This window comes from Lepidochelys kempii, chromosome 18, assembly GCF_965140285.1.
Source record: "Lepidochelys kempii isolate rLepKem1 chromosome 18, rLepKem1.hap1, whole genome shotgun sequence".
In the NCBI taxonomy this organism is placed as follows: Eukaryota; Metazoa; Chordata; order Testudines; family Cheloniidae; genus Lepidochelys; species Lepidochelys kempii.
This window is the reverse complement of record NC_136397.1, coordinates 2,392,177-2,404,749: the sequence shown is the minus strand read 5'-3', so window position 1 is coordinate 2,404,749 and position 12,573 is coordinate 2,392,177. Positions and strand designations below refer to the sequence as shown.

Genomic DNA, 12,573 nt, shown 5'->3' with positions numbered 1-12,573 from the left:
TCTCCCAGCGCCAGCCCCCTTCTGGTCTCAGCCTCCTCCCTTTCCACAGGCCCAACCTACTTATTTCTTCATCTTCCACAGGGCTTCCTTGAGCCCGGGCTCTCCTCTAGGTTAACTGACTAGCTGCCTTGTGAGAACATCATCCACAACCCATCCCCCATGCCCGGCCTAGGACCCTGCCTCCTGCATCAGCCTCCCCAAGCCCTTGTGCTCCATGGGGCACACTGAGCTGCTCCCTGAACCATCCTGCTTCTCGCCCCCATGAGCTGGCCCAGTGCTTGGCCTTTCCCAGCTCCTGTTTCTCCAAATCCTTGGGGCTCTCAGGCCACTTGTGTCTGCGGGGCCTTGTCTCAAGTTCCCCCGCTCACCCCAGTGCCCTTTGGGGAAGGGTGGGGTCCATGTCTCCATAACAGCCTTGCGGGAAAATGCCTTCCCCCCCCCCGGGGGGGAGGCTGTTGCTAGTCACTGGAACCCTACTGGCCCCCTGCACTGTGGAATGCTGCCTCTCCCCTCCCCGCCCCCCTGCATGGGGCTGGCATCTCCACTCCCCCCATGTTCCTCTACACCATGCCACACTTTTTTGACAAAAGTGGGCATTTGTCCCATTTGCTCCTGCCAACTGATCAGGTCGGACGGCTGGGACAGTGCTGAAAAAGGGACTGTCCTGGCCCAAACAGGACGTCTGGTCACCTTACCCATGCTGGACACAAAAAGCCATGGGCCCTGGGCCGCTTGCACTAGTTAGGGTGGGTCCTGCTCAGGGCATGGATGGAGGACCTGCAAGGGAAACCCAGCCCCTGCAGGATGGCACTTGGTTTTCCCATGGGGGCCTCCCCCCACCCGGTCATGGCTGACCCCAGGGCCCCAGAGGGTTCCTCAGGTACAGGCCGGCCCCTTTCACTTTCTCCCACCTGCCTTTGAAATGGCTGGTGCAAGGCTGAGTCATCACAGGGTGTCACTATGCAACTTGTAGGCAGCTTCAGAGCACCTGGCCTGGGAGGCCCTGGGCACACCTGCTCTGGAGTCCTCAGCAATGCAGACAGCTCACTCCCCATGGCTCTGCTGCTGCCCCTCGATCCCGCTCTGCAGCCCCCCGCTGTCCCAATGCTAGGCTTCCCCCAGCTCTGCTGCTGCCCCTCAGTCCTGACCCGCAGTCTCCTCCTCTCCCAGTCTGTCCACATGCTGTTTTTCAAGGGTATCCCCTACAATTAGCCATTCCTTTCTTACCCCCTTGCTGGAAGGCTAGACCCCTCTGAGCAGTCCCCTAAGCACCCTGTTGCTCTTCTCGATGCCCCCCCATCTCGATGCCCCACCCCCCACTGCCATCTCTGCCCCGCTCTGACTGCCATCTCAATGCCCCGCCCCCGCCCCCACTGCCATCTCTGCCCTGCCCCCATCTCGATGCCCCACCCCCTGCCGTCTCGATGCCCCGCCCCCCATCTTGATGCCCTCCCCCACTGCCGTTTGGATGCCCTGCCCCATTGCCATCTTCATGCCCCACTCCCACCGCCATCTCTGCCCCGCCCCCCCTCAGTGCCACCCCCCCACTCCCTGGCACCCAGGGCAGCCTGCAGCTCCCGTCTCTGCCCCCAGCAGGCCCCAGAGCGGAGCTTTCGCCCAATGCGGAGCCTCACTGAGGCCGACGGCTCCTGCCCCGCCCGGATCCCTCGAGGCGGGTGGGGGGCTGGAGCCCGCCCTGCGCAGAGCTGCCCCGTGGGGCCAGAGCCCCGGGTTCACAGCCGGCTGCTCCCCCCGCCCCGCGCCCCGCCGGCGCCCCCCGCCCCGCGCCCCGCCCCCGCGCCCCGCCGGCGCCCCCCGCCCCGCCGGCGCCCCGCGCCCGCTCCCTGCCCCGGCCGGACCCCAGGGCACCTCCGGCCCCGGCAGCCCCTGCTTCCCCGACCCGCGGGGCCGCCTGTCTCCCGGGGAGCCGGGCACGTCGGGTCGGGGCGCTGCGCCCCGCGCGGGGGACCCGGCCCCGGCCCCTGCTTTGGGGAGGGGCCCCGGGCCTGGGCCTTATGCCTCATCCACCGACGGGCTCCGCGGGCGGCAGCCTGGTGCGCGCCGGCCCCGCTCCAACCCGCGCCCCGCAGCGCCCCGCGCCCGCCCCGCAGCGCCGTGCACGGAGCCGCCCGGGCCGCGCGCCGGGCTGGGCGGGTCACGTGACGCGCCGGGCTCTGCCTCGCTCGGCTCAGAGCCGCAGCGGCTGCGCTGGGGAGCGCTCGGCTCGGCTCGGCTCGGCCCGGCCCGGCCCGGCTCGGCTCGGCCCGGCTCGGATCCTCCCCGGCCCCGCCGCTGCTGACACCCCGCTTGGCATCGCCGGCTGCGCTCCCGGGAGCCCCCCGCCCCTGCTGCGGTAAGAGACCCCGGCCCCTCCCGCCGGCTGCTCGCAGGGACCGAGGGAGCCCGGACGCCTGGGTCCCTTCCTGGGCTCTTCCAACCCCCGGCTTCGGGCAAGTTGCGTCTGCTCCCCGTGCCTCAGTTTCCCGTCTCTGCCCACACGGACAGTGCGGCTCGCCCGCTGGGCTGGCGCGCCCCGAGATGCGGGCGGAGATGGGCAGAGGCCGGGGCTTGGGCTTGGGGGTGTTCGCCGGCTCCGTTCCCTGGGCCGTGAGTGGATCTGCCTGAACCTGCCCCCCTCCCTCGCTCTCCATAGCCAGTCCCCGCACAGCTGAGAGCCGGAGGCCCGTGTCACCACCCCCTGAGCAATGGGCAGGGGGAGCGAAGAGGCCCCCGGGGTGTCCCACCCACTGTAGCCCGGGCTGCGGCTCGGAAGGGGCTTGCCGCGGGTGCTGGCAGGTTGGCACCAGCTGCTCCTCCAGCCACGATGCAGGTAGGCTCCTGCTGGCGCTGCCTGCCCCAAGGTCCTGGCTCACCGGGGGTCTCGGGCAGGTGCCCGTCTCACTGCGGGGCTCCGTCTGCCTTAGCAGGGTGAGCTCTGGGGCTGGGAGAGCGGCCCTGCTTCCTGGGTGCCTCGCTCCAGCTAGACAGGGCAGGGTGCTGCAGGACTCCTGGCAGCCCAGCCCAGGCCAGCCTCCATGGGCTGGTGGGGTGCGAAGACACAGGAAGCTCTGCGTGCAGTCCATCGCCCAGAGCGGTGCTGCAGCACCCCTGAGTGAGCACCCGTCAGGCTTTGCTGGTCCTGAGTAGCCAGCTGGGCCCCACTAGGCCGGGCACGCACTGTTGCAAGTGATGCCAGGCCACCATTGGCACAGGCAGGATGCGGGTCTTTAGCGTGGGCACATGCAGCTCGCACAGGGCCCCCATGGCTGGTACCTTGACTACTGGTCTTTCCGCCAGGACGCGGGTCCCAGACTGAGCATCTGCTGAGCCCCAGGGGGACCCATACAGAGCCAGCAGGGTAATAACGCTCGGGACATCCTGCTGGGCTCGGGCGAGTCCCAGACCTGTGGTCTGTTCACTCATTGGTGGCTCTGGATCCGCTGGAGCGAGAATTCCCCAAAACGCTTCACCCCAGGGAAGCTCTGTGGCTGCAGACCTGGGCAGGACTCAAACCAGTGTCTAGGGGTGGAAGGATTTGCTTCCCCTCTGGTTCCATGAGCCGGCCAGGAGCCACCTCCTCCCTGCACTCCAAGCACAGCAAATGCCCAGTGAAATCCAGGCTGCTGGAGATCGGAGCACTTGGCTTCCCACTGTGTGTCAGGCCCGGGCTGGCTTCCCTGGTCCAGCCCCAGCGGTGCCTGCTGAAGTGCACGCAGCTTTCCTGGGCTGGTGTAGCTGGGCTTGGCGGGGGGAGCGTGACTGCGGAGAGACCTTTCCAGGGTGCGAGAATGGCCTTTCCTTGCCCTCCGGAGGCTGCAGTGTGCCCAGCTGGGCTCCCACAGCTGGCAACAGTTAAGGGGGGATGTGGCACATAGACCCAGTGGGGAAGGGAGCGTTTGAAACCTCCTTGTCTCCGCGTGGTGCAGCTCCTTGGAGGGTGGGTGTGCTGGGTTTCCAACCTGATCGTGACCGGCTCCGTGGGCTAGTTACCGCCAGGAGGAGCCAGAGCATTAGCACAGCTGGCATCTGCCAGGTGAAGCAGGGAGGAAGAAGCTGCCAGCCATTCCCTTCCCAATCTGCATCCAGAGTCATTCCCACTTGTGTGAGGGTAACACTGCTCTCCCAGCCAGGGGGAGCTCCAGGCTGCTGCCCCGTTCCCTGAGGATCTCAAAGCACTTGGCCCAAGTGGGTTGATATTTTCAATCCCTGTTGACACGGGGGGAAAGTGACTTGTCCTGGGCATTCAGGGAATCGATGTCAGAGCCGGGAATAGAACCCAGGTGTCCTGGATCCTGGCCTGCAGCTCAGCATGGCATTTCTGTGCTAACCATGGGGTTTGACGATGGAAGGTGCTGGGGGCACAAGACCTCCTGTGAAGGTGGGAGCCTGGCTTTTCGCTTGTGTCAGGCAATACCCACTGGCAGGCTAGGGGACTGCTGGGGTCGGGAGGTGCCGCATTGCACAAACCACCTGGGGCGGGGGTCTCAGCCTGTTCTGGGCTGCACCCTCCCCCCCCGCACCAGGATGAGACCTACTGCTCTAGGTGCTTTATGGGCGCTGGTGGCAGAGATGGGACTGGGCAGCATCAGGGAGGATGGTGCTAAATGGGCTGGTTCGGTTAGGTCAGCCTCTGGCCAGCATGTGCTGTTGCATGGGGTCGGGAGTGAGGGGCGCTGGCAGAGCCGGGGGGGCTGGCCGAGCAGGGGGCTGCGGGTCGGGAGTGAGGGGCGCTGGCAGAGCTGGGGGGGGGGGCTGGCCGAGCAGGCGGCTGAGGGTCAGGAGTGAGGGGCGCTGGCAGAGCTGGGGAGGGCTGGCCGAGCAGGGGGCTGCGGGTCGGGAGTGAGGGGCGCTGGCAGAGCCGGGGGGGGGGGGGGGGGGGGCTGGCCGAGCAGGGGGCTGCGGGTCGGGAGTGAGGGGCGCTGGCAGAGCCTGGTGGGGGGGCTGGCCGAGCAGGGGGCTGCGGGTCGGGAGTGAGGGGCGCTGGCAGAGCCGGGGGGGGGGGGGCTGGCCGAGCAGGGGGCTGCGGGTCGGGAGTGAGGGGCGCTGGCAGAGCCGGGGGGGGGGCTGGCCGAGCAGGGGGCTGCGGGTCGGGAGTGAGGGGCGCTGGCAGAGCCGGGGGGGGGGGCTGGCCGAGCAGGGGGCTGCGGGTCGGGAGTGAGGGGCGCTGGCAGAGCTGTGGTGAGACTTTCCTCGGGCTGCTGCTGAACATGCCCTTCCCCCCCACTGTTGACCGTGTTTCTCGTGGCCCCCCGAGAGGCGCACGCCGGGGTCATGCAGCGATCGACCAGCGCAGCCTGGCTCCATCTAATCCACTCGCTCAGCCCAGCTGTGGGCACACGCACCCCCAGCCCTGCCCACACACAGCACCCAGTGCCCGCCCACGCCGCCCGCCCACGCCGCCCGCACGGAGCCCGGCCTGCCAGCGCGTGTGTGCACGGGCACGCACACACCAGTGCCCGCCACCCCTCGCACGCTGACTCTCTTCTGTCAACTCCTCCCTCCCACAGTCCCATCGTTGGCACTAGCGTCTCGTCTCGCACGCCGAGCCGAAGCCATGGGAGGCTGCTGCGGGGTCTCCCCTTGCCGCGGGGCTGTTCCCTGCTGGCTGTCTCGGTGATTGCTTGGCACTGTGCCCCTCTGCCCCTCTTGCTGGGTTGCTTTGCATTAACTTGCTACGTTGGCACCTCCCCCCCAACGTTTCAAGTCTTGGGGGGCCTTCGCCCCTCGGCGCCTGTCTCTCCCGTCTCTCAGTGACCAGCGGGGAGGCCCTGTCAGTGCCCGCTCCGTACAAACCCGCTGCTCTTTGCCTCCCCCTCGGCCGCTGCGGGGCCCGCTGCATGGACGGCTTCTTGGGAACCCTGCCTCCCTGCTGCTTGCCAGAGCCCTCAGGCCTTGCTGGTTTCCTGCCCCCAGGCTCCCCGACCCGAGTTTTCTTGTGGAGCTGGTGTGGTCTGCGGCGTGGCCCTTTGTTTGTGCAGCTGCAGCTCCGCGGCTGGCCCCGCTCTGGAGGGAATGTGTAACGAGCATGGCGGGCGGGGGGTTGCTTGGATGGTGGGGGGCAGCACTCAGCAGCCTGCTGCTCGCCTCTGGTTTACATCTTCTCTTCTAACACTTACGCTTCAGGGTTTCGATTGTCCACCGGCAGGGGTCAGGAAGGAATCCCCCCCCGGGTATATTCTGGCAGGGTTTTTTTTTTCAATCTCCGTCCTCTGAAGTGTCAGGCCTAGAGATGGGACGCTGGGCGAGGTGGGCTAAGGCTCTGAGGTGGCACCATGCATTCCCTCTCTCAGGGGCTTGGCCGGTTTTGTCATGCGCCCAGGGCCTACTGGGTCAGCCTGGGTGCTGGTGGGAGGGGATTGGCAGGGACCTTGGGGGAGTTTTGCCTTCCTCTGCAGCCTGTGGGTCCCTTGGTCCCCCCTGTTCCCTGCCTGTGGCTCTGATCCCCGGGCTGCCGTGGGCTGGGAGGCCGTGGGGGCTCTGTGTGCGGGGCTGGGGCTGGGCAGTGCTCGGCAGAGATGAGCCAGTTGCTCTGACCCAGAGATGGGCCTGTTCTCGCTGCAGGCAGGGCCAGGCCAGTCGCTCTGTAACCAGGACGAGCAGCTGCCTGCACAGCCAGATGAAGGGGGAGCTGCAGGGTGGGCGAGGTGCCTTTGATCTCCCTCCCCGGAGAGATCTCCCCGTTTGTTTCCCAAGGCCACGCTCACACCCCACCCCAGGGACGGTGCACGGGCGTCTGCTGCCACCCCACCAGCGCTGCCAGGCACGGGGGCAGGGCCAGGTGTTTGAGGCTGGAGCGTCTCTCTCTCTTCAGCCTCCATCTGTCCCCTGCTGCTCTCCGTGGGCTAGACCCACGCCTGGCGTGGAGCTGCGCTGCAGCCGGCTCGTGGCACCGGGCGGGGCAGGGGTCCGGCGCCGTCTCTCTGCAGCCCAGAGCCGGGGTGTCCCAAGTGCTGCGTACCAGCCACTCCCACTGAGAGGCTCGGGGCCGGATGCCCAGCTGCTCCGCGCCAGCGTCTGGGGCCGATTTGCTGAAGGAGCCGCTCTCGCTGTGCCGAGCTCTCGGGAGGATCTGCCCCTAGGGGCAGCCAGACCCAAACCCCAGCTCATCCCCTCCCTCCCCCCCACCCAGGCCTGGGGCCCATCTCCAGAGAGCTCAGGGACTGGCCCGAAGCCACTGGGATGGCTCTTGGGCACCTGGGAAGCCCTGGGTCTGGAGAAGCCTGGGCTGGTGGTCCTGGGGGGTGTCAGGGTGGGGCTGGAGGGAAGGTGGGGTCGGTCCCCGTGCTGAGCTGGGATAGTGGTTTGCTGGGTGTGCAGGTGCCTAGAGGGAGGTGTGTGTGTTTGTACGTACAGGGGCTGTGTGCGTGTGTACCGGGTGGGTGTGTACCGGGTGGGTGTGTACCGGGTGTACCGGGTGGGTGTGTACCGGGTGCGTGTGTACCGGGTGCGTGTGTACCGGGTGCGTGTGTACCGGGTGCGTGTGTACCGGGTGGGTGTGTACCGGGTGCGGGGTGTACCGGGTGCGGGTGTACCGGGTGCGGGTGTACCGGGTGCGGGTGTACCGGGTGCGTGTGTACCGGGTGCGTGTGTACCGGGTGGGTGTGTACCGGGTGGGTGTGTACCGGGTGCGTGTGTACCGGGTGTACCGGGTGCGTGTGTACCGGGTGGGTGTGTACCGGGTGCGTGTGTACCGGGTGGGTGTGTACCGGGTGCGTGTGTACTGGGTGGGTGTGTACCGGGTGTACCGGGTGGGTGTGTACCGGGTGTACCGGGTGGGTGTGTACCGGGTGGGTGTGTACCGGGTGGGTGTGTACCGGGTGTACCGGGTGGGTGTGTACTGGGTGTACCGGGTGCGTGTGTACCGGGTGGGTGTGTACCGGGTGTACCGGGTGGGTGTGTACTGGGTGTACCGGGTGCGTGTGTACCGGGTGGGTGTGTACCGGGTGCGTGTGTACCGGGTGGGTGTGTACCGGGTGCGTGTGTACCGGGTGGGTGTGTATGCCCATGTGGCGAGTGGGTCGGTGGGGCCATGCCGTCAGCTCTCGCTGGCTCTTGTGGGGTTTTATGGGGAATCTCACAGTTTAGGGGGTTTGTCTTCAAGCCCCAGCTCCAGGAGTCAGGTGCTGGGGCGAGAATCTCGCTTTAGTTCTTAATAAACGTTCCTGGTGCTCCGCAGCTCGAAAGCAGCGTGCGACGGGGGGCTCAGGAGGCCCCTGCCGGGCTCCTCCGGGAGACAGGGTGGCGGGAATGAAGAGAGGTTTTAAACCTCGCGATTTGAAGCCAATTCTGGATTTTTTGGAGATCTTGTCACGTGCGTTTTGTGTGCTGGGGCTGGCAGTGCTGTGGGGGGTGGCAGATCAGCGGGGAGAGGGGTGCGTTTGGGGGAGGGGTGTGTGCGCAGGTTGTATGTAGTGGTGTTGTCTCCCCGGTAATTTACACTCGCACTGGGGGAGTGTGGTGGGGTAGGGGCCATTTATAAGCTCAGAGGGCTGTGCTCAGGGGCGGGGGGCCCTGGGGGCACGTGCAGGGCTGTGCTCGGGGGGGGGGGCCCTGGGGGCACGTGCAGGGCTGTGCTCGGGGGGGGGCCCTGGGGGCACGTGCAGGGCTGTGCTCGGGGGGGGGCCCTGGGGGCACGTGCAGGGCTGTGCTCGGGGGGGGGGCCCTGGGGGCACGTGCAGGGCTGTGCTCGGGGGGGGCGCCCTGGGGACACGTGCAGGGCTGTGCTCGGGGGGGGGGGGCCCTGGGGACACGTGCAGGGCTGTGCTCGGGGGGGGGCCCTGGGGGCACAGGCAGGGCTGTGCTCGGGGGGGGAGCCCTGGGGGCACGTGCAGGGCTGTGCTCGGGGGGGGGGGGGCCCTGGGGACACATGCAGGGCTGTGCTCGGGGGGGGGGGCCCTGGGGACACGTGCAGGGCTGTGCTCGGTGGGGGGGCCCTGGGGGCACAGGCAGGGCTGTGCTATCTTTCAGTTTAATATTCTGCCTTCATCCAAGCCTGGTCGCGGGGGGCGCTCTGGGTTCATGTCGCACCCCCTCTGCCAGAAGGGCAGGAGCTGAGCTCCGTAAGTGCCCTGCTGCCCCCCTGGCAGGGCCGCGGGGCCTGTCGGTGCAAACAGGAAATGGGGGACACTGGGGGAAGGAGCTTTTAATGCTCGTAACAATCCTGTTTCCTCCCCACCAGGCGCTGCCCCTGCCCGGCCCCGCTCTGCTGGAGCTGGGGTGAGTTAACTCCAGGTGGAGGGCAGGACAAGATGGTGCCTTGCCTCGGGGTTGGGGTTAAGGCTGGAGGACCCTTTCGTGGACGTGGGTAGGAGAGGCCTGGTGACACTCAGTGTCAGTGCACGGCAGCCTCTCGTCTGGACGGAGATGCCCGAAGGTCTGTGCAGAGCGGGCCTGGCTGGCGGCTGCCCGGGCACTTGGCTGAATCTCTTGGAGCAGGTACTCGTGGCACAGTGGCGTCAAATCTCATTCTGTGCCACCCACTCCTGGCACCGCCCAGCCCTGCAGCAGGCCACCCTGCCAGAGCCGATGACACAGTGGTGCGTGCCTGCCTGGCATGGCCGCGTACCTCCTGGGCTCTCTCTGGGTGACTCACTCTCCTCTCGGCACTGCTGCTGTGTCAGATTCACCCACGCTGCGCTCGCTGAGCTGCTGCACGGCCCTGCCCACGCCCCACAGCGCTGGCTCAGGGCCCCAAGGGCCCCCCTCTGCCAGCTCTGAACCCTCAGATGGGGCATCAGAACATGTGACCTCCCCCCAAGGCAGCGCTGGTGGGGGTCGGGGCATGGCCGGTTTGGGGGAGCCACCTGCCCCGATTGAGCTGGGTCCTTCTGATCAAACCGAATTCAGCCCAACCAGCACTGGGCGAAAAGCCAGGTTTTCCTTCCGTCCACATTACCTGCCCTCCCCGGCGGGTTCCATACAGTGCAGGGATAACGCAAATGAGCCCAACTGGCCCCCAGCTGAGCGCTGGGCATGGACTGTGCTCGATGGCGCAGCCAGGGAGCGGGGCAGGCTGGGGGCAGTGCCTGAGCACAGACCCCTGTGTCCAAATGTCTGTGGGGCTGCTTCCCCCCGGATTCCCTCTCGGGAGCGCTTGCACGGGCAGGGTTTGGTCACAAGGATGCGGCGGGTTTGCACAAGGGCTTGCACTGGGCACTTGGGAGCCCCGTGGGATGGAGCAGTGGGAGAGGGCGGTGTGGGGCGGGGGCGGGGGGGTTACATGCTGGGCGGTCAGAGGAGGAGCGGCTGGGATAGTACCAGCTAGTTTCCTGGGTGTGGCGCTGCAGGAGTGTGGGAGGAGGGGGCAGTTCTGGTGCTGGGTCTCTGCCGTGTGCGCGGGTCTGGTTGGGCAGCGGCTCCCAAGCATGAGCCAGGCTGCTGGCCTGGCCCTGGGCCTAGCGAGCCGGGCAGGCTGGCAAGGGACCTCCTGACTGCCGTGGTGCTGCCTGTGGTCGTGTTAGGTCTTGCGCATCTTCTTGACTCACGTGCAGTGGATTTGCTGGAATGGCTGCTGAATGGAAGCCCCCTGGTTACACCCCTGGTGCCTGAGCCGGCTTGGCTAATGCTGGACTCACCCCTACCTGAGCCATCGGGCCTGTAGCGGGTTAGGCCACGTTCCCAGGAATCCCCATCCGTAGGAACAGGGGGTCTGTCTGCAAGACATGAGGGCACCTCGGACCCTAACGCTGCAAACATGGGACTGCCTGGGGAGTCCTCACAAGGGTCCTGCTGGCAAAGGACCTCCAAGATCAGCTCCGAGTCCATTGCAAAGAAAACCCCTTCATAGCCCTGGCTGCTTGGGCCAAACCTCTCCAGGGTGTCAAGCCCCTGGAGACATGGGCTCCCTTGGGGATAAATCGGGCCCAGTATGTCTTACCCACTGCAGCCTGAAACCAGCTCGCCCGATGTGAGCGTCCTTTGCTGGCCTGACTCCCTTCCCAGGGCGACGCTCCGGGCTGCTGCCCTTGGCTGGGATCCCTCCTGCTGCAGTGACTGACACGTGCAAAGCCCTTTGCAGCCACAGAGGAGCTGAGAGCAACTGCAGCAAACAGCTTGTTTCAGAGTCAGGGATCCTCTTCCCCTGGGCCAGGAGCCCAAGGAGGACACTGGAGAGACGCCCGCTGAGTGGAGCGCTGGCTCCGGCAGGTCTAGGCGGGAGTGGGGGCTGCCAGGCAGTCATACCCATCTAGCAGGGAAGATCACTCAGTGCCCACTGTGACGAAGTGGGACTGTTCTTAATGTTTCTTCTGAATAGTGTGGGGGTGCCTCAGTTTCCCCTAGGCAGTTCTTAAGTATCTAGGTGGTGGGATAAGGGTGTATGATTGTTGCAGAGCCCTAGAAGGCAGGTGTGTGCAGGGGTCTGGACACAGAGAATGGCCGACATCCTGTTTCCTTGCCACTGATGGCCTGGGCCCTTCCCCCCTGCGAGGTGAGAGCTAAAGGGTTGGAGAACAAAGGAATCAGGTGCCCTCCTGGCCCGGGAAAGGGACAAAGCCCAGAGGAGGAGGGGCTGGAGAGAGTTTCAGTTTGGGGCTGGCTGGGACATGGAGTGAAGGGCAGACGTGGTTGTCTGGCTCACTGCCCCCCCAAAATGGACCCAGCTGAGGGGTCCTGTTCTCTGCACCTACAAGCTCTGTTTTAGACTATGTTCCTGTTGTCTAATAAATCTTCTGTTTTACTGGCTGGCTGAGAGTCACGTCTGACTGCGGAGTTGGGGGGCAGGACCCTCTGGCTTCCCCAGAACTCCGCCTGAGCGGACTCGCTGGGGGGAAGCACACGGAGGGGCAGAGGATGCTGAATGCTCCGAGGTCAGACCCAGGAAGGTGGAAGCTGTGTGAGCTGTGTGTCCTGCAGACAGGCTGCTCTCAGAAAGGAGACTTCCCCAGAGTCCTGCCTGGCTTCGCAGGGAGCAGTTCCAGAGCATCGCCCAGGGACTCAGTGATAACTGGTGGCAGAGGTGGGATGTACTGCACCCCACGGATGGCGCTTCCTGCAGTAAGTGACCGAGGAGCAGTAAAACGAAGGGGGATTGACGAGGACCAGGCGTGCTGAAGGCCCAGAGAGGAGCGGTTTTGGGGGGCGGTTAACCCCTGGGAGTGTGTGACCAGCGAGAAGGACTGTGCAGTAATGGGGTCCCCCTGGGGACTGCGGTGAGCAGTCTCAGGGATGGAGCCTGTGGCTTGGCCCTGGGAGAGAGAAGGAGTTTTGCAGTAATAGGGTCCCCCTGGGGATCGCAGCGAGCGGTCCCAGGGGCGGAGGAGTCTGCAGCTCGACCCTGGCAAAGAGGTGGTGACCTCGAGAAGGGCTGGCACTCTAGGGGTTCTCCCTGGAAACCGTGGGGAGCTGAGAGCACACGGCCCTGTGAGTCCACAACACCTTGGGAAGAGCGGAGTGACGGCCTGTCACCATCTCCTTAAGAAGGCCATTGTAACCCTGTGCAGAAAGAGAGGGTTGAGCGTTGGAAAGTTCACCAAAGCAGAGTTAATCGTGCAGCTGGAGGAGGATGACCGCTCTAAGGAACAGATTCCTGACCCCCAATGGGGCTATAGCAGGATCTGGGAGCAGCTGGAGTGG

General features: G+C 66.0%; 1 protein-coding gene across 1 annotated transcript in view; it reads left to right on the top strand.

The window, feature by feature from the left end:
• The first annotated feature begins 2,196 nt into the window (after nucleotides 1–2,196).
• Nucleotides 2,197–12,573, top strand: part of RAP1GAP (RAP1 GTPase activating protein) — a 188,032-nt gene continuing 177,655 nt past the window's right edge. The window contains exon 1 of the mRNA XM_078849386.1: nucleotides 2,197–2,353. The gene's annotated coding sequence lies outside the window, so the exon portion shown is untranslated. The remainder of the gene's footprint in view (nucleotides 2,354–12,573) is intronic.